This window comes from Leptonotus elevatus, chromosome 13 (assembly GCF_054856555.1).
Source record: "Leptonotus elevatus isolate MCC_2025b chromosome 13, RoL_Lele_1.0, whole genome shotgun sequence".
Classification (NCBI taxonomy): domain Eukaryota; kingdom Metazoa; phylum Chordata; class Actinopteri; order Syngnathiformes; family Syngnathidae; genus Leptonotus; species Leptonotus elevatus.
In genome coordinates this window covers 4,636,498-4,655,692 of record NC_141251.1, presented here as the reverse complement: position 1 = coordinate 4,655,692, position 19,195 = coordinate 4,636,498, and the positions used below count along the sequence as shown (strand labels likewise).

Here is a 19,195-nt window from a genome sequence, read left to right as displayed (position 1 = left end):
CGGACAGGCGGGAAGACACTGATAAGCCCTCAGCGTGCATATGAGGCCTTTAAGCTGGAAATTGGACAGTTTAAAAGTTCAATCTCTTTTGCCCACTTTCTCCTGGGCGAGCTGACACATGAGTGAGGTCCCATTACCGCAGCCGGGCCCCCGAAACGATAGCCATTGACCGGGCAGGCGGACCCTCGTCAGGCTCTTTACCTTGAGACTCGTCCGCCGCTTGACACGACCTTTGAACCCGGGGAGCACAGCTGTCAAATGTCTCTCCCCCATTCTGTCACTCCCACTTTTGGAGACACACACACACACGAGTCCTGGAAAGGAACACACACACATGCACACAGAGGATTTTGTTACATTGAAGCTTTAAGTTACATGTTTTTTTTTTAAACACTGTTTAGTAAAAGTTCACACACTAATGTGTTTCCGCTGAACTTTTTTGAGTGTTGCACCATGGAGGAAAGAAACCTGTGGTGGGATCTGGATAAATTTGATTAAATTGAAGAAATACGCAGTGAAAATTAAGAAATAAAATCAAGCTTTGCAATGCAAAATACCTCATCAAGAATTATAATGTAAAACAGCATCTTATAAATCAGGATGATAGGCTAAAGGTGCTCATCCAGGATATTAGTTGTTTTGTTGTTGACCGTTCCAAATTTGTCTTCATTTATCACAAAATAATGCTTGAATATTAATGACAAAATTTGTAGGTGGTTTTTCAATATGGGGATTAATACATTTTACAAAAAATTCAGAGAATAAACATTTCAATGTAGTAAATATTAAAGAAAAGGTAAAAAACAGAATCAACTGTATTACAAGAATGAGGTTGTACTTTCACGAGAAAAAGATGAACACAATAAAAACATGTGTGGCAAAAACAAAATGGATCAATTAAATGTACTGTAATGCCCTCGCCTGTGGGCAAGGAGAGCCACAGTAGCTGATGCACTTATTTATTGAATGGGACAAACGCACAAATGGAAAATGAAAACACATCACTGAGGAAGCCACGCCCCTTAAAGGCACACAACCAACATACAAATACTGTAATACAGTATACTAAATAAACCCATTTGATTATGTTTTTATACAATAGTGCTTGTTTTCTCTTTTTTGTTTAAATGGAATTTCAATTCATTTCAATGCAAAAAATTGATTTGACATATTAGTGAACGAGAAAAGTAAATTGAGTTTTAAGCTTGGTCATAAAACAATACAATTTTTGTCCTCACATTTCTTTTTTTGTACAATTGTGACTTTATTCTGGTAACATAACAAAAAAAAAAAATCTCAGAGCATTTTGGTTTTCTCAATTTTGTTGAGAGTTTTCCCTATTTTTCTCTTGTAACAATACCACTTTTTCTCTTTCCTTTTTTTCTCAATACAACTCTTTCCTTACATCATTTGTTCTACTGGATGTTTATCTTTTCTTTTGAAACAATATTTCTCTTTTAGCCATAACATTGCACATTTTTGTTTTTCCTCTTTTTGCAACAAATATGACTTGACTTTATTCTCATAGCATTATGGCTTCTTTTTCCATATAGTATCTGAACTCAGTTATGTAATATTCCATAAAACTTTTAAATCTAACTTTTCTCATAGTATTATGACATCTTTCCATAATCTTCTAACTACATCGCAAGGTGCTGACACGAGTAAGTTCCCATGACAGGTGACCCCAAACAATACCTACAATTGTTTTTGCACATTTTTCAAAAATGTTCTATATTTTGGCATAACCAACGCATGAATTGTAACAATAAAATTCTAAACGTAGGCGAGTATTGTATGTTTAAGGTATTTCTCTAGGCCTTGGCAGAGGTATGGGCTGTACTTTGACGCCTCGTGTTGCAAATCTACATTCTGTTGACACGTATGTGATCATATTTTAAAAGAATCTAACATGCATATGGATCGGCATGTTGTTTTTTGTGTGTGTGTGTGTGCGTGTGTTCATGAATACTACATCTTGTATGCATTACATGCAATGGGAGGAGAGGAAAGGAGAGAATCATCTAGAATTAGTAACATTTTCAGCGGTGAGAGAAGAGGAAAAAATCAACATAAATATCATTGTTGATGTGAAATCTACATGTGCATGATTGTGTTTGGCTGTGTGTGCGCGTGTGTGTGTGCGTGTGTTAGAGGCTCACTTTGCAAAGTGTTGTTAGCAGGAATTGACTGTGACAGGAGCACCACCAACTGGTCAGGAGGCGCCTCTCCACCCGCAAAGCCTGTCTGCCGTCTGCTCCCCTCTGATGTGCAACCGGGAGATTAGTCACATGCATCCACATGCAACCTCTACATTTAAACAGTCTTGATTTATTCTTATCTGATCTGAAAAACAAGCAATGTTCTCTTCCCCCCCCCCCCCTTCCCCTCTCTTTCTCTCTCCCTCTTCTTCTTCACCTCAAAACCCCCTCGGTGAGGTTGAATTCACGGTATCCATCATCATGCATCTTTAATGACGTCAGGCCAGGAGCATGGGGTAAAATCACAGTAGTGGCCTGAGGCTAAAACCAGCTAAAATGAGGTTCCTCTTACCCCCTTCCCACGCAGGCAAGAGCTCGCGCGCGGGGCCGAGAGGGAGGGTACGGCGCACCCATCGATCGACCGGGGCGGCTGGCGAGCCACTCGGAGGGCTTGATGGATACATTTGGGCCATAAAAAAAATGTAAAAGTCTCAATCGGTACAGCGGTGGGGTCCGAGCCAGGAGCTGCCGGGACAGAAGGGTGACAAACGACGGACGCCTTGATTTATGCGACGTTGTGCACGACTGGCTAGAGGACAATCTCCCCTCACCATCTTTTGGTTTTACTCTAAGAGGCCTTTGGAGACTTTCACACAGACGTGAAAGAGAGAGAGGAAAAAAAAAAAAAGATACAATCTGCCTAATTCAAAACACTTGTCAGACAGGGAGACTGTATGAACTGCTATTAGGGCCACACTGAAATAAAACATGTAGGCCATAGTATTACGAGAATAAAGTCAAATTATTATCACAATGAAGGGAAAATGGAAGGAGAATGTTACAGACTAATAGTGGGAGAAAAGTCATAATCATCGTGGTGGTGAAAAAAATGGTTTTATTAAGTGCAATTACTGTATGTACTGAAGGATTCTTCTCGTAGTGTACACTTAAAATTAGAAGAAAAAAAAGTTGGGGGAACTATGCCTTTAAGGGGCGTGGCCTAGTCAATGAAGTTGGGTTGGCCATTTACTCCAGTCTCTACATCATATTTTTCCCACAAGTATGTACGAGCATAGCTTGTTCTGTTTTTCATCATTTCTTTCCTATTTGTAACATTTGTTGTTCCTTTTAATATTAGAATTGTATTTTTGTTTACATTACCAATGCATACTCAGAGAATAATGACTTAACATTCCATTTTTTTCTTTATTCATTTTTTTCCCGTCGACATTTGTTTGGGAATGATGGCATTCAATCTTGAAATTCATCCCTTAGCATTACAAATTTTGTCTCACAACATAACTTTTCTTATGACTCATTTATTCTCGTAACTTCATTTTGAGTTTCCCTGCAGGAGGCTACTACAACTTCCTCACAATTTTGCAAGTTTATTCCTCTAACATTGTCTTTCATCTCTACATGTTATGACTTTAATCTTGTGAACTACGACCTTTTTTCCCCCTATAACAGTAAATTTTCTTTTACTAAATTTAATCTTATCTTGTCAGGTTGCAACAACCATTTTTCGTAACATTAAAACCTTTTCCTCGTTTTATTCTTGTAACATTTTTACGCTTGTGTGGGAATTTTGATGATTTTTTTGGGTTGCATTACAAAGGTTTATGGGGAAAATCACGACTCCATTCAAAAAGCCCATTCTCATACTTTTTTTTTTCCCCCATAACGTTACATTTTCGTTTGCAACATGACGCCTTCATTCTCATATTAGGACTTTTTTCTTCGATATTACTAGTACAAATTTTTTGATATGATTTTCTCAAAACATTACAAAAACATTGCAAGTTTTTGTCGTTAAGGGACAACGTCTTTCTTAATATATAACTCTTTACTCTTGTACTTTCCAACTATTTACACAGTACATTTTTCCTTCCTTGAAATTAAGTTTTTATTTCGCAACTACTTTATTATCTCTATTCTCATGACATTGCAACAGTTTTGTTCCTTCCATGACTGACTAATTTATTCTTATAACATGTTGACTTTATTTATCACAGTATTATGACTTTTTTTCTTGTAACATTACAAATGTATTCTTGTGACATTAAGACTTTATTACCCTCATCATTTTATGATCCTTTTTTATATATATACTGTATTTACTTTGGAGCGTTGCCCTTCTACGCCTTTGTATGCTGTAGTTTTGGCCTTCACAGCATAATTGCATTAGTCAGAGCACATGTTAAAAGTGAACATGGAAAAAAAAACGGAATATTTTCGCATGGTAGAAAAGGGACGTGGACTTAAGCTCTGTGCAATTACATACAGTGACCCTGGAACAAATAAGTCAAATATAGCTCAGGGCCAAATCGCATTTCATGTCGCGGGCGAGCCAAACAAAAGAGCGAGCAATAAAATGAAAAAAATAAAAAAGGATCCGCCTGCATATCTCACAGCATTTGAAAGTTGTTTCCTGTAAAAAAGTGGATGATCGCGCGAGTGTGGCTTGGAAACATCTTTCAGTTGCCGAGCCCCCAGCCTTGACCCGGCGGGTCAAAGCCAGTCAGGCTCTTCCTGTCTGTGGCTTTTCCCAGGATCCCCTGCCTGTCGGCGTGTCAGCACCTCTGCTGTCTCCTCACCAGCTCAGGATGTTGCTTTTGCCTTCCAAGAGTTTCCTGAAACCGGAGGAAAAGAAAGAAAAAAAAGATTGGTTTCCATTCCGTGCGAGAGGGGGTCAGCTGGTGCGTAAAAATGGGAAAAAAAAGCAAGAAAAAAAGGGCATTAAAAAAATGTCCGTTTTGTATATTTGACTCAATTTTACAAAGCGGCTGGCCTCTGACTGGCGTCTATTTGTGGATGTGAGGATGCATTAGCCTGTGGGGAATGAGAAGTGCATCGAGAGAAGAGGGTAAACACTCCAGTCCCGCCTTCTCCTTCTTTCTTTTTCCCACACTGCAATTTTTTTTTTTGAATTGGCAAAAATAGATGATTTTCCTGGAGCATTGCTGGGGTGTTTTCAATTAAGACACAGGGTCATTTGCCTAATTAGAGGGCGTGATGGACAGCGCAGAAATGGGCCACACACCATTTAAAAGTTGCTTTGTGCAGGTACTCCACATGACAAGGTTGCACCCCTGGCTACAGACGTCCTGATTACTTTCTTGTCTCCATGGCATTTTTTCGCACGCTGAAAGCCACAAAAGCCACAAACGACGTGGTTTACACTCATTTCAAAAAAGCCTTTCTACGCCGTGTGACTCCTTCAAGCTCGTCACTGACTTTTTCGTACTATTGTGGCTTTTTTCTCGTAACTTTTTTCTTGTTATTCTCATGATAATACAACTTTTTCCTTGTTACGTTTTAGTTTTTTAACGGCAATAGTACAGTTTTATTCTTCTTTAACTTTAATTCTCAATTCTTAATTCTCATAATTTTTTTTCAACTTCTGTAATGTTACAACTTACTTCGACCGATCGAACTTAGTTTTTTTCAGGGCCGATACCGATTATTAGTAGTCAAGGAGGCCGATAACCGATATTTGTAGCCGATATTCATTTTCAGTCCCCCCCCAAAAAAGTTGTAATGTCTTAAAGCATGTTTATTGAACAATTTTCCGGACTTTTCAAAATGTTGACGTTTTTTTTTTTTTATTATAATTATTCTTAGACAACTGACATCTTTTAAAATTTCTAACAAAACGTTCAGGGAGCTCCCAAGGTTATTACTGCGTCTTAAAAAGATAATTGGAAACTTAAGCAAGGCAATGCCATAGCTCTTTATTGTTTTCTACAGTAAATCTTTTTTTCCCCAAATTTTAAAAATACCTGAAATCTTAAAATTTTCACTTTCTTGGGTTCAGAAGGTTCCCAGGGTCAGTAGCATCCCTTATATATAAAAATTAACAGAAAATTTTAATAAATAGCTCCCTGAGATTAAAATTGTTTTAGATTTACCTTATATCGGTCATCAGATTTGAAAAAAGGCTGATACTGATATTTGTCAAAATGCCCAATATCGGCGCCCCTAATATAATACTACTACTTTTTTTCTCACCATTGTGCATGTAGTCAACAATGACAAGGTTGCACCCCTGGCTACAGTTTTTATTTTTATTTTATTCTTGTAACCTTTTTCTTGTAAGATTCTGATATTTTAACGGCAAGTTTTCTTCTTATTTAACTTTAATTCTCATCACATCATTTTTTTTCCCAACTTTTGTCATGTTACAACTTCTTTTTGTATGACGTTGATATCGTAATATTACTATTTTTTTTCCTTAACCACTGTGCAGGTAGTCGTCAATGACAAGGTTGCACCCCTGGCTACAGATGTCCTGATTACTTTCTTGTCTCCATCCTCAAATGGCATTTTACCACCCCGAAAGCTAAGAAAGCCAAAATCGGTTTATGCTCAATTAAAAAAAAAAAAAAAGAAGCACAATTTCATAATCAGGTTCAAGTTAGCGGCGCACACCTTCGTCTCAACTTTTTTGATACCAAGTCGGACGCTTGAAAAAAAACATCCTCCCCGGCCGGCCCCTGCAGTCAAGCAGTACACCCGTAAGTCCTATTCCCCCGCCGAGCAGCCCAAAGTGTACGTGTGTATAAATGGAAGGCCTGTCATTTCACATTCATTAAAAGTGAAGTTCCAAAATTAATAATGTAAAAATATGGGTTTTAATTAGTCTTCTATTCTGCCCAATGTACTTAAATTGGATCATCCGGTCCCCGATGCCCTTTCACTTAATAAAGAATTAGCCTGTGATGTTCTCAGCTTGACAGGTAGGATAAAGTGGAGGGGGGGGGGGGATGGCGGCTGTTATATAAAGGATATATCCGTTTGTACGTAATTTGCAGCTTAGTCAATTTGACAGGGGGGAGGCGCCCGGCCATGGATCCCGTGCAGGTTTAATGCATTTCTATCATGTTATGGCGTGACCACGCCATTGCCTTGCCAAATAATTAGTGACATTAATCCAATTTGATTGGCCATCTCCGGCAAGCTTAGCTGCGCCTCCTTAGACAAGGTGGCTGCAAAGTGCTTTTTCCACGCGCGTGACAATACGTTCGCTTCCAACGCAAAAGCCAGCGTGATTAGATTTTGGGGGAGGCCACGGGTTTCATTTTTAGAACTTCTCATAATATTGTAACATGACCATTTATTTTCATTGTATAACTTTACCGTCATACCATGATGAATGACTTCATTGTTGAATTGGGGCATCTCAAATGAAAGACGATTTGATATACATCTCGATGCATGGGGTCTGATTCATTTGAAAGTGACATGATTCGATCCAGGTTGATTCTGTGGGATTCCGATTCGATTCGAATCGGTACGGCTCAGTTTAAGAGAGTATGACGCAATGAGTTTTTTTTCCCAATACGAATGAACTTGTCAGTACTGTAAATGTGGCATTCTTTTAAAGAATATTTATGAATATATTAGGGGTGTGCATCTCCTCAATAAAAGGCGGTTCGAAACATACATTGAGTATCTCAATATATTTTAAAGTGTAATTTTACTCCATCGATATGTCACGGTTCATTATTAGCACAGATTTTACAATCCATCACTTTTTACATTATAAAGACAAGCTAACATTTTTAGTAGTGTGCCTTCAGTGAAGTATGCCGTTGTGCTGCAGCTCTTAGCTTTACAAAAAGATTCAGCCAGACTTTACATAATTATATAGTTTAAACTTGTTGTAAGTTCTCTTGTGTTATGTGTCAGTTTCATAGCAAACCTCAGCTGGGAGTAATAAACCGCTTAAGGCAAGCACACTTTCCCCCTCAACACTCTTTGATTACTCACCGATACACAGCACCGATACCTATCATACTTTTGATATAAGAAGGTTCATTAAACGTAATGCCAAAAAATAGTGACCAAAGACCTTCCTTTCTGGTAACAGCCTGATACTTCGAATATGCGTGTGAAAAGGTAAAACTTTTTTTTTTATTTAAAAAAAAGTCTCTCGTCTGTATTTCAATTTTTCAATTTTCAAAATGTGTATTTCATTCTTTCAAAAATAAATGAAAGGGGACAGAAAGAAGTGAAACATAAAAACATTATAATTTTGGGGGGGGGTTGGAGTTTTGTCCACTAAAACATTATTAGATAAATCTACGTAGGCAGTTGTTCAAATATTTTTGGGTGTAACTGCTTTTCAGACAATTACTTCTGGACTATACATGAGACTGGACTCTCACATGAGACGCTTTAGATAAAATAACATCTATGACTGGTGGACTCAAAGCTTTGTGCATCATCTTTAAGGTTAAAGACGGCGGTGTTGGTGGGGGGTTGAAAGGAGACTTCAGTTGATAGCATATGGCATCCATGAGTGATCCGTACATGGCGTGGCCATATAGTGTCGTTTGTGTGCGCCTGAGTGGGTGTTGTCGCGCTATTCGCAGGCAACGAGCCCAGACAGCCCTCGCCAGCCTCTTCCTGGTTTCTCCCGCTCCCCTCGCGCGGGACAGGCACAGCTGTCAGATCAAAATCAATCGCATTTTAAAGGACGTGCGAGCTAAATATTTCATTCTTGCCTTGGGAACCAATTAAGTGCTACATATGAAGTCAGGAGGACTGGTTGAGCCGCAGTCGTACTGGTGCGTACCAGCTGCTCCATTGCTTACACCAGGACCCCCCCAACACACACACACACACACACACACACACACACCGTGCACCCCTCCCCATGCAAATGTGTCAGTGTGAACGCTCCACTTCAATTACCTAGTGATGTTTTAAAAATGCACCAAAGCCAGACTGGCAGTCCGGAAATTGGAGGGGATCCACCCCAGGTATGTTGTTTATTTAGTTGTTGTCTGTTGTGCTGGCTGTAACCCATTTGCCCTCATTGCAGATGTGAAGGATGGCAGCGATATAGGGGGCCGGGTGGAGGTGGGCGGTGGGGAGCCTTCAAAGTGCCATGTGTCAGCGAACGGCTCACACCGCATGGCGGGGACGACTGGCGTCTCCTCGCCAAAATGTGACCGCCGCCTGCCTCGCCGTCTGCCCTCACGCCGTGACCTCCGCCAAGGAGATGATGTTGTTAGCAGATTAGCCACTTCCATAAAAGAGGAAAGAGTGGAGAGTAAACCTAATATTCACAGAGGGGGGCGGAACGGAATAAATTGGTTGCGGTATTATTAATTATTATTTTTTAACTTTTGTTAATATTGCAAGTAATTTACGACTAATATCTGAATAATAACATTTTCTTTTTAGGGTTACATAAAAAAAATCATACTCATATTTCCGATCTTTTCATTACAATGTTTTTCTAATTGATGATATGTGCAAATTTGTCCACAAATATTCCATCTTAACCATTATGAGTTTGAATAATAAAAATTTACAATTTATTTGGTCAACTAAGAAAATACTCCAATGCCCCAATAGACTATGACTATAAATGAGTAGCTCTATAATGTTTTGCATAAAACACCACCTTAAAAATATTCAGCTCTCTAACTACCACCATGATGATGGAAATTACAATACAGTAGAATAATAGGCCTAAGTGTTCATCAAAAACAAGATAGATTTTATTCCTAATAAATATTTGTAATAATATTGTAAGTCAATGCAACAATATTCAGTTTGAACAATAACGTTACATTACAATAAAATAGCAAAACTGTACTTGATTTAATTAAAAGGTATTGCAGAAATGCATACAGTAAATTCAATTTAAATAAGTGTCAAATGTTTAAAAACAAACCATATTTAGTTACTTAATGTAAATGTATTGTACTTAAGTTAAAGACAACTTAACTGCAAATGTACTTTAATTTGTATTTCCCTCCATCAGTAGATTAAATATTTTCATTAACTCTAATGTTTGATTGTTTAAAAAAAATAGTCGCCGATGCACTTAAAAAAAAACATAATTTTTTGTGATTCTCTTGCATACCACTAGAGGGCTTCATATCAATCCATCCATCCAACTAAACTGCTTAGGAGTCTGAATAATAGAACTAACACGCAACTTTCTAGGCATATAGAAGTTTTTACATTTCAAATATATTTACAGATGTTCTGATTGTTCTACTATAGAGACACTTTTCTATCATGTTTATAAAGCTATTTATTTCATAAATTGTATTTACTTTTTTCTTTATCATTTTTGCATACTTAAATCATTTGTAGACACTAGTTTAAGTTTTCAATTATTTATTTAAAAAAAATTGTGAATGCATAAGTATTCTAAGATGGCAAAATGTGCAATATATTCAGTTTTGACTCCAACAAACAATTAAGATATACTTAACCCCTTATATACTTTTCCCAATTAAAAAAAAAAAATTATTCATGTATTATTTACAACAAAAAAAAACAGTGTGGAATATATTCCGTTGACTGCAATAAAGTAGTGCTAACTTTAACTTTTACTTAGCATTGCCTACTAAATTCACATGGGAACATCTTGCCTTCCGCGTCCTTCTCACAGCGTGAAGGTCACGACAAGCTGTGCGTGTGCATCGGATCAGAAGGATGCAAGTCGTACCAGGAAGGTTAAAGCGTGTACATGTGTGAGGCAGCAGGGAGAAGGGAGGGAGGAGCTTAACTACAGCGCGCGTAAGAAGGTGTCTGAAGTGGTGAGGGGTAAAAAGGAAAATGTGAGAGTGAGCAAAAAGAACCAAAAAAAAATAAAAATGAAGTTAGAGAAACACAAAAGCAGAACGGAGACAAAGTGAGAGACGGTGTAAAAAGCAAACTGCGGCGCGAGGGCGAGCGTGAGGGAGTGAGAGAGAGGGAGAGCGGGCGAGCGAGGGAGTATGATTGATAACGGTGCTGACAGAAGCCCTCTGGCCATGCTCTCTGTGGCAGTTTGGGGAGACGGGGGCCTCCCCGCGTGAGAGCGAGCTGCCCCCTCGCCACCGTCCCGCCACACACTCCACATCTGGTGGGATCGCCCACGCTGGGTCAGAGGTCACGGCACCACGGGGGGTTACTTTTTGGACTGAGGTGAAACGCGAGGCCCAAACACTCCCCAAATAAAATATACCGACACGAACCGAAGGTGCAAAAAGTATAGCTTTTTTTTTGGTGTGTGCAGGTGACATACAAAAAGATAAAAAAAATAAAAAATAAAAATAAAAAGGCAAAAGCTGAGATTTGTGTGTGTGTGTAAGAGACAACACTGACGAATTAGGAATAAATAATGAAGTAGCTCAGGGACTTGGTTTGTGATAGCGCGAGGGCCCATCAACAGAGAACACTAATACTTTTGAATGCTATGCCGTTTGATGTTGATCAAGTTCAACTCGGCTGACAGGCCCGAGAAGACTGCGGGGAGCACTGGGACCCTCCGACACACATGCGCCCGCACACAAAACCTACTCAGACAGGTGAAAGAGAAGGCGCGGGACAATAGCACTCACACACAGACACACACACACACCTACACACACTTCCTGGCACAACCACCCACACTCTTATTCCGACAGTTATTTAAGTTCAAGTAAGAAGAAGTAAGCCCAATACGTGTATAGGCTTTCCATTCAACTTTACGGACTTCAAGGAACACACGCTGACTAGTACGTGGTCAGCCATTTTGGTTCTAAGGCCCACTTACGACAAACGGTTGCTACTTCTTGAAAGTCTCAACCAGCCCATATCGTTATAGGTCAGTCAAAAATAAATTTGGTTTGTGCTATTTCATCCACATTATCACTCTAAATACTTTGTAGCAGGGAGATTTAATTGGAGCGAAATCTTGAGAGAATTTAGAAGAATTTCATAAAAAATATGAAAAAGCATTTACTGTATTTTTCGGACTATAAATCACTGCGGGATATAAGTCGCACCCCCCCCCCCCCCAAAAAAAGCATTATAAAGAAGGAAAAATATAAGTTGCTCCGGAGTACAGTTTTTGTTTATTTATTTTTTTAATTTATTTTATAGGAACTGAGACATGTCGCTCATTAATTCAGATTTTCTCAATTGGTTAAAATTTTTTGTTTTGGCTATTTTATCCACATCATCATTTCAAATACATTGTAACAGGAATATATAAGACTTGAATAGAAATGTGACAGAAAAAGGCCAAATTTCTCTTGATGGGACACTCAAGGAATTTCTACATGACACTAACTAAGCTATGATGACAACATTTTGCATTTTTGCGGCACGAGACAAATTTTTTTTGCACAGGCCATTTCAGCGGAGTGCGTTTAGGCAGCATTTCCTCAAACATGAATCACGCCTGTCCAATTTGTGTGTATGAACGCTGATGGCATGTCGCTGTTCCTCCATGGCTGGGGTCATTTTGAAAGTGTCACCATTTAACCGTGAGGTAAGGCGGGGGGGTACAGAGTGTGTGTGTGTGTGGAAGAGGGGGTGGGGGTTGGGTCTCCTTACCTCCAGCGTTGGCCCGTGCGGGCAGCGTTGGGGTGTGTGGAGAGCGTGGCCTCATTATGAAGGAGATAAAGACCGTTAAGGCTGTTTGGTCTTGGGCCGGCTCCAGCCCCTATGGTGAAACACACCTGCTCCCCTCTTTAAAAAGCCCTGCTCCAGTTTAGCTCTTGGCCACGGACGAGTAATGACCTATCCAGGGGGCCGTAACGCCCGCTTCGTTTAGCCTGTCGTTAAGACCCAGAGTCAGCAGCATACTGCGGCACATTGCCGTGCCAAAACTCAGTACAGGGTGTCCTTGCCAAAAGAGCCCACATCAAGCCTACGCCGCTAGAATACGGATAAGCAAACTGGCTAAAAAGCTAATGAAATGCGAGGATGCAAGGTTCTCTTTGAACACTCAAAGTGTGTTACCACCTTCTACTAAAAAAAATTGAGGTTGACTGTCCTAAGTCAGGTTTCCATCCAATTGCTTCAAAATTTTTAAGCGAATTTACTATAAATGCACAACACGGACATGCGACTTATGCCCGTTTCCATGTGTTCATCTTTTGCGAATATTGAGAGAGGACCCCGCCGCTGTAGGTGGCGCTATACACCGTAGGGATGTGATGTACCAGTAATTTAAAAGAAGACGACGATGACCAGGAAGCAACTGCCGTGCGATGTTGTCGTATGAGTTAGCTTTTTTAAATTCTTGATAAACCGTAGCGTTTCTTTCCTGTTTTCCATCTAAATTAGCATAAAGATTCACTTCTTTAATTAATTCCAAAAAGATTTCTGTTTCGTCGTTCCCCCCAAACATACCTTACTTTATCGTCTGACATTGCTTTGTGACTACAAACGTGCGACGTATATCCCGTCTCGCCAGTCGTTATTCACAAAACCTGTTTCCATAGCCAAAATTTGCATTTTCCTTTTTTTTGATACGCTTCAAAATCCCCTCTCTTAGCATAAAAACGTTTTTTTTGCGAATTTTGGGCCCTTTTTCAAATTTCGAGCATTTCCAGTCTGTTTTATTTTCGCTTTTCTTGAAAATTCGGATAAAAAAGGGTGAATGGAAACCCAACTTTAGACACATTCAAAGCGAGGTTGACGCCATTACATTTACTTCAGTATCCTTTTGGATAAATTGTACATGATGTCAGGATACGGTAGTTTACTTTTTTCTTGAGTGTTTTGTTAAATAGTAGTTTTACTCTGTCGCATTGAGCTACAATCCACTAATCTTTTATTTCAATTACTGCTTACGCAACTAGTTTTGGATTGTCAGAAAGTCTTCTGCCTCTGTTGCTGTCACATGACTCATCAAGTGTTTCACCAAATCCAGCGTAACCACTAGAGTCGTTAACCGCTATTTCAGCAATCAAACGGCGACAGGAAGTCACATGATCAGCCACAAAGTCAAGTTTTCAAAGTGACTCATTTACATGAAGCATGGCAGAAAACCTTATATCATTTTCTCAGTACTTGAGCAGTTTATTCACTGAATACTCTAATTCAAGTAATTATTTGGAGTAACTACTTCACAATTTTAATCTGAGTCATAAGTAGGGGTGTCCAAACTACGGCCCCTGGTTAAGCTTTGTACCGCTGACAACTACTCGTGAGACATATCACGCTAATGATCATAATGACGTAAAGACATCTTTGAAAATTGTCTGGCCTCTGTGGCGATTGCCCTTGTTTTGGGTTTTTAATGTGGTGATGTGATTCAGCAGCTGTCCAGTACAGGAGTGGATCTATTTTTGTGAAACCGGGCTGCTGGCCAGACAAAAATCTGGAAAAATCATTTTGCGCCTTTAACAGAAAGATGTGAAGTAACAATTTCAAAATTACCACAATACTGTATATAAAAACATATATAACTGTTTTGAGTGTTTAAAAAAAAAAAATACAAAAGCGTCCCTTGCATCCTCTTCTTCATATAAGTTTGAGTACAATTTATTTTCTACTCTACCCACCTCTGGACGCAACGTCTGTCAGCTTTGATAGCGTGAGTGGATCAGAAAAAAAAATGGGCCCTTGTGCGTTGGCCAATCGGAGGGAAGCCGCTCGCAGATGCGGCACGGGCTCGCTAATTAGAGAACATAAAGTTGCAGCTTGACACCGCTTGGGCTGCCATTGTTGTCCCGTCTTTGTTGTCGCCGAGGACACCGGCACGTAGAAAAACGTACGGCGTGGAGGCCCCCGTCGAAAGATCTCCCCGTTCTGTTTTCATCAAAGAGTTTCTTTGGCACTACACGGCAGCGTGGGTATGCTAATGTGTTGTGCTGCCTGGAAAGCTGTCAAAAAGCTCCCACCTTGGATGAGAGAGCGCCGTAATTCAACCGGGCTCCTGTCTTGTGCGCGTTCAGGTCTCCTCATTATGCCGCTTTGCAGGGTAATGGCGTCTCGCGCCGTTTTATCTGTCAGCTCGCAGCAAACTATAGTTTTTTTAGCCGCCTATAGTCAATGCTAACATCAAAGGCGTGGGAAGGAGAAGGGGGGGGGGGGTTGAGGGATTGTCGCGTTAAAATAAAAAAATAAAAAGGGAAACACTCCCGGTAGGCAAAAATTGAATGTCTTGTGTGCATTGAGAATAGATTTGCTGCTTCGCTGTGGACGCGTTTGTTCTCGGGTAAACAGCGAGTATTGTTTGGGTGTAACTGTCAGACCAAACACCCCCCACCCCCCCGTGAGAGCGGGTTTGTTCGCAAAGCGGGGAAACACGGCGGCACACATTCTCGCCGTCTGATCAACAGGGATTCGAGTTGACGCTGACAAAGCTGCGTGCGGCACGTGTCGCCAGGCAGAGGACCGCGTGACGCCACCATTCGTACGAGACACTTTTGCTCTGGACTTCCCTTTTTGACTGAGAGTGCCCCAACTTACAAGTTTCTCAAGTTACAAGCCATCACTTGGTAGATTTTTGCTTCGTGTTGCGAGCTAAATTTTTTACTATGGTATGAGCGAACTGCTACTATACTACTATAAATCTAATTTAAATCGACATCGCAATGTAGCACAATGAAATTCTCTTAATTGAAAAGGGTGCAATTTGGTGAAAAAAAAAAAAGTTTCATTTTGGTAGGTAGGCTTTATTTTTTCCCCAAACATTTAAGTTTATTTATTTATTTATTTAGATAGTGCCCAAAGAAATGTAGTCCGCATTTACATAGTTTAATGAAACATGAACATTTGCAATAACAGATTTGATTTAAAATTCGTAATCTGAATTATGACGTACTGATTTATGTTTATGTCACATTTGTTTTGGTAGAATTTTGTGAAATTGTCAAAATGAACGCTCAAAATGCTGCAAGTGTTTAGCACGGTAAAAAGAGTTAAACTGAAGTAGATAAATAAACTCTCTTTCATATGAATTCACGTTTTAGTTCAGACAAAACATTTTAGACAAATCGGATATTATTTATTGTAATACAGTAAGTGTTTGTAAAACAAAACCAAAAAAGAAAATGAGAAGCTCGCCTGTGTAATATTTTACAATGCCGTGCTATTTTCTCATCAAAAGCATGAAACGAAAAAAAAAAAAATGTACTGGGGAGCTGGAAGTTTAATGGCATTTCAATACATTTCAAAGTGGAAAACGGATTGGATATACAAGTAAATTGAGTTACAAGTTTGGTCACTGAATGAATTTAACTTGTAAGTAACTGTTGTCTGTCTGGCACCTTGTCACCTTTATTTGGCCAAGTGGGACTTTGACACCCCCACTGGGTGTTGACTGATTTGTGAATATCCATCCATTTTCTTTAGCACTTGTCCTCATTAGGGTTGCGCGTGAGCTGGAGGCCACCCAGCTGATTTTTGGGGCGAGAGGCGGGATGCACCCTGGACTAGTCATCTGCCAACTGACAAGCCATTCACACCTATGGACAATTTAGAGTCTATCAATTAACCTAGCATGGATGTTTTTGGAAGGAGGGAGGAATGAAAATGAATGCTTATCTTATCTGTCAATCAAAAGTAAGCATTCATATCTTTCTAAATACGTTTTTTATACAGCTCTCAGATTGCGCATGCCGTGTGTACATCGAAAAGTTATTTTAGTATTCATTGAGATTTTTGTTATTTATTTATCTACTCTTTACTAATTATGGTTAATGTCGGTGCAAGTTCATCCACATCATCCATCCAACTCATTTGCAGAAGCAATATCGAGCAAAGACTATTTAGAAGGATTTCTTTAAAAAAAAAAAAAAACCTTGAACGTAATTGGTAGAAATTGGACATGATTTACTCAAAAAATTAAAGAATACCCAAGTGGAATTTAAACAGTGACACTCAAAGTGTAGTACGTATCACTTCTAATGTTACATGAATTAATCACTGATTAAATAAAAATTATGTTTAAAGAATTTAAAACGTATAATCATTCAAACATATCAAAATGTAGTAGCCTTATTTAAACATTTTTGTTACATCCAGTACCAATAAAACTCTTCGGCCTACTACTACCCACTTTATTTTAATATTGGTCATAACAGTGAAGACTGAAAAATACTTGCAAATTTTACAAGTTACATAACATTTTAACTTTCATATAATGACAAATATTTATTTTTAGTGGAGCAAGTTTGTGTTGTTGTTATTGTGGAATTTGTTTTGGCAGGATTCTCTATTTTCTCCACTTGTCAAAAATACTTGTCCTATTTTATCCACATTACCTGCAATACCCTACTGTATTGTACTTTTTGAAGAATTTTAGTGATATTTCATACTAAGTTTTGAAACTATATGGTCCAACTCCGGACGGTAAAAATGCGTAGGTGTGAGGCGCACCCGACTGCGTGGCAGATGTGCGAACCACGACGCCACCGTGCTGCACAGATTTGTGGATATGCGTCTGTTTATTGCAAGTGCTTGTAGGAGTGGATGCGGTGGTGTGGGTGGTGGTGTTCTTTTTAGAAGACGCGCGTAGAGCAAATTAAAACTCACCGCAGGAAACGAGCGCCCTTGGCACTCCTCCTCCCAAGCAGCTGCACACACCCCAACCATCATCTGCCATTTTGACACATCCACGGGGCGTAGCAGGCAGCGACGAGGGGGGGGATAGGGTGGTGGGAAGTTGGCAAAGGTGCCAACGTGGCACCCGCGGCTGCGAGCGTCGCCGGGCCGCAGCCTCCAGCCAAACAGGTGTGTGACATCGTGCCGCCGGTTCCTCTTCGGGGGCCCGGGGAGCAGGCGGCGGGGACCCTGGCGGGGACTGCGTGCTGCAGGAAACAAAGGGAGGTTAGGTGTGTGCCTGACAAGCTCATTGATAACGTTCGGGACAGCAGCCCTGAAGTGGATGGCAAATTGCCTCTAATGTTTCCTGGAGATCACGGGCCAAAGTCAGGTGCTGGGCGCTAAATGGCCTCATTAGTTATGATTCTTCTCCTTTTTTCTTTTTTTTTTTTTTGTGGTGGAGAGACTTTTTGCAACACACAATCACCCACCCCAACCAGGTAAACCTAACATGTCAGCATAACTTGGTTATAAATGAGTCCATATGCTCAGACCTCCACTTTGTATCTACTGTAACAAATGGCTATTTTAAGTTAGGAAAGTTAGAGTATGTCTCCATGACCAAGCACATTTTGAAAACATACAGTAGCCTACATAACAAAGTTCGTATTACATCACCACTCAAAGTATCTAATGCATGTAAGCAACTTAGCACGGTGGTGTCCAGTACTACTGTTAATATGGCCAATAATCTGTAAAATGTATTGAAAAAAAGCTTATATTCGGTTAGTTTTAGTTTGGGGAAAGGCACAACTGTTGTTAGCACTAGCGTGTCCGAGTCCCATTCCCAATATAGGTGGTTAGCAACTACAAGCTACGGCTAGCGCTAGCATGCTAACACAAACAATTCAACTGACTTACCATTCCGACTTCGTTTCACTCACGTGGGCGACAACAACGTAAGCAGCATAGATAGGCGTACTAGTCAATCAGTACAAGTCAGTAACTGTGCAAAAATAGAAGTTTTAAAACAGCTAAACTGGCCCTCTAGCAGGTTCTCTATGCCGGTTCTCTCAAAAAACAGCGCCATATTGTGGAGTGTGGCACCTGCCATTATAAAGAGGAAATAATAATAATAATAACAATAATAATAATGTAAAATAATGATTACATGTCACATGATATTTGAAATTGCATTATATTTTGGATATATAAAATGTTTAAAAAAACATATTACAGTAAATGAAGCACCTTTTTCGGCTCAATTCGTCCCAAATTTCGTAGGTTCTGCTCCGCGCTTCTACTCATTTGAGAACGGCAATTGCAGGGCAAGAAAGTCCCTTCAAATTGAGAAATGGTTCATACAGAAATTACACTGAAATTATATTTTTGTTGCATTACCGCCCTCTTAAGGACTGGGGTGGAACAGTATAACTTGGCACATGAAATTTGTATTTTAAAGTTTGACTTTGTCAAAAATCTTCGCTCCATTTCAGTTGGAATCATGCCTTTTCCCGAAATTACTTTCTTTAGGATTTCTGATTGGCTACAGTGTGCTGTGAAGCCTGTTGTGAATGTTTGCTTGATCCCAGAGTGGGAAACTGTATAAGCTATGTATGCGCGTGCGTGCCTGTACACTGCATGGCCTTGCAAGCGAAATGAGCTGAAAACCGACCACGAGCTCCCTTCTTCCACCCATCAAGTGTTGTCACTGCAAC

The 19,195-nt window shown here is 39.8% G+C and overlaps 1 long non-coding RNA gene across 3 annotated transcripts; it reads right to left on the bottom strand.

The window, feature by feature from the left end:
• Positions 1-237: 237 nt before the first annotated feature.
• LOC147163548 (uncharacterized) lies at positions 238-18,838 on the bottom strand. Of its 3 annotated transcripts, XR_015096979.1 has the most exons (4): positions 18,729-18,838; positions 17,469-17,743; positions 2,163-4,834; positions 238-314 (listed from the first exon to the last, which is right to left on the bottom strand). It is a non-coding gene; the product is annotated as an uncharacterized LOC147163548 (long non-coding RNA). The 3 variants fall into 3 exon arrangements; XR_015096978.1 differs by lacking the exon at positions 238-314 and having other exon boundaries at positions 1,221-4,834; XR_015096980.1 differs by lacking the exons at positions 238-314; positions 18,729-18,838 and adding an exon at positions 18,399-18,576 and having other exon boundaries at positions 1,221-4,834.
• Between the last annotated feature and the right edge of the window lie 357 nt (positions 18,839-19,195).